The 2,500-nt window shown below is 42.0% G+C and overlaps 1 protein-coding gene across 1 annotated transcript in view; it reads right to left on the bottom strand.

The window, feature by feature from the left end:
- Positions 1–2,500, bottom strand: part of LOC135104533 (roundabout homolog 1-like) — a 190,903-nt gene that overhangs the window by 5,853 nt on the left and 182,550 nt on the right.

Genomic DNA, 2,500 nt, shown 5'->3' with positions numbered 1-2,500 from the left:
TAAGGTTAGGTGAAATTAGGTATTGTAAGGTTGTGGAAGATGGGAACACAAGGCAAGCGAGGCGGGGCGAGGTGGAATGAGGTAAGGAGTCGTAGTGTGGGGTTAGGTGAAGTAAGGTGAGCTAAGGTGAAGTAAGATGAGTTAAAGTTAGGTAAGGTGAGGGAAGGTGAGGTTAGGTGCTGTTTGGTTAGGTGAGGTTAGGCAAGGTTAGGCAGCGTTAGGCAAGGTTAGGTAAGGCGAGCTAAGGTTAGGTTTATGGTATAGTTAGGTAAGTTATGGTAACATTAGGTGTGTTATAGTAAAGCTAGATAAGGTTGGGTAAGGTAAAGTATTGGGAGGTGCAGAATTAAGGTTCGGTGAGCAGTGAGGTAAGGTTAGGTACGGTACAGTGAGGTAAGCTGAGGTAAGGTTAGGTAGGGTAGTGTTGGGGTGGGTAAAGTTAGACGTGGTCAGGATGAGGCAGAGTGATAAGGAGTGTGGTAGCGTGTGGAAGGGTGAGGTTAGGAGTGATCTAGGATGAAACAGGGTATGGTGGAGTGTGGTAGGATATGGTAGGGAGAAAAGACAGGTGTAATGGGATCAACAAATGTAAGAACGGAAAGAAAATATCAGTAAAGTAAGGAAGGGAGTGATAGGGTGAGCAGGGTGAAATAGGATGAAGTAGGGTGAGGTAGATTGAGGTAGGATGCAGTAAAAAATTAGCAAATGAAGTTAGGGTGTCTTAGGATGTGGTAAAATAAGGAACAGGCGATGTAAAGTGACATAATGTGAGACAGGAAGATAATGGATGAGGTTAGGATGTCTTTGGGGGAAGAAAAGGTGTGTCAGGAGGGTGAGGCAGGTATGGTAGGGTGAGACAGGGTGAAGAACAGGTGGGTTAGTTGAAAAGTAAAGGTAACTGAGGAGTGAAAAGAGATATAAGAAAGAATTATGGGAAACTAAGAATAGGCAAGGAAGGAGAAAAGGGAGAGAGGAGGAAAATAGCGAGGGTAGGAATTATAGAGACGCAGGGAGGAAGGGAGGCGAGAAGGAGAAAAGAGTGAACGCAAATTTAAAAAAGGAGAAACAAGAAAGCAAAGAAGAAATGACGTTAACAAACATAAATAGGGAAGGAAAGAGAGAGAAAAAAACAAAAAAAAAGAAATCAATGAAAGATGGATGACAAAAAAAGAGAACTGGAGATAAATGAAAGAAAGAAGAGGAGGAAACCCCACAAAAGTATGAGTAAGAGGAAAAGAAAATAAAGAAAATAAAGATGGCAAAGAGAATGCACAAAGGAGAATGAATAAATGAATATGACAGACAGAAGAAAATCAGAGAAGAAAATTGAGACCGAAGAGAGAGAGAGAGAGAGAGAGAGAGAGAGAGAGAGAGAGAGAGAGAGAGAGAGAGAGAGAGAGAGAGAGAGAGGACAGAGGTGTGAGTTGGGGATAGGGGCACAGGAAGGAGTCTCGCAAGCAGTGCCATGTCGTCTTCAGCAGGTAAGTTAGCAGGTAAGTTAGTAGATAAAGTAAGGAATGAGGGAGGAGAGAGAGGTACTGAGATGAGGCAACGTGGGGGAAAAGGAGGAGCAGGAGAAGGAGGAGAAGGAGTGCACGACAGGTTGCATGAAAATAGCCTTCATCACTGTTTCCTTTATAGCAACACAACTGCCTTGAAAATCTTACACGTGCATGCAATTATGAACAAAAGAGATTATAAACAAACTGTACATGCAAAGAAATATAAAATAGTTCAGGGAATGGAAGGAAAGTGACTTGGGAAAGAAAATAAAAGTGATTTTGTGGAAATAAGGGGACTTGCATCGATAAAAAGCAATAGTGGTCAAATTACGTGCTTGAGAGATTAACTGTGAATCTTAAGGGTAAAGGACTTAGCATAAGGATATTTTCATAGTATCAACAAACGAAGGATAATGAAAAGGATGTAAATAATGAAAGAAAATAAACTTGATAAGGAAAGAAAGAGAGAAGGTGTGTGTGTGTGTGTGTGTGTGTGTGTGTGTGTGTGTGTGTGTGTGTGTGTGTGTATTTCTTACCGAATAAAGAAAAAAACAAGAATAAACATGACTGAATGTAAAAAAAAGAAGAAAAAAATAGACAGGATAAAAAGAGACGTAGGAAAAAGGAAGAAAGGAAGGAAGGAAGGAAGGAAGGAAGGAAGGAAGGAAGGAAGGAAGGAAGTAAGGGACACATGCTGAGGTCTGTTAGGTCATCCTGGGGTAGTTGAGGGTCAGTGGGGGGAGTGGTGGGGGTGGTAGAGGTCCGAACTGGTAAAGGTCTGTTATGAGATTAGTCAGTCACCAAGCAGCCAGTGAGCTCTTCCCAGTCAACCGTGTTAGGTCTCTCTCTCTCTCTCTCTCTCTCTCTCTCTCTCTCTCTCTCTCTCTCTCTCTCTCTCTCTCTCTCTCTTGTATAAGCATATACACATTAAAATTATTCTAGTTATACATTCTCTCTCTCTCTCTCTCTCTCTCTCTCTCTCTCTCTCTCTCTCTCTC

The sequence above is a fragment of the Scylla paramamosain genome, chromosome 10, assembly GCF_035594125.1.
Source record: "Scylla paramamosain isolate STU-SP2022 chromosome 10, ASM3559412v1, whole genome shotgun sequence".
NCBI classification, from domain to species: Eukaryota; Metazoa; Arthropoda; class Malacostraca; order Decapoda; family Portunidae; genus Scylla; species Scylla paramamosain.
The sequence above is the reverse complement of the archived record's forward strand: the minus strand, read 5'-3'. Positions and strand labels throughout refer to the sequence as shown.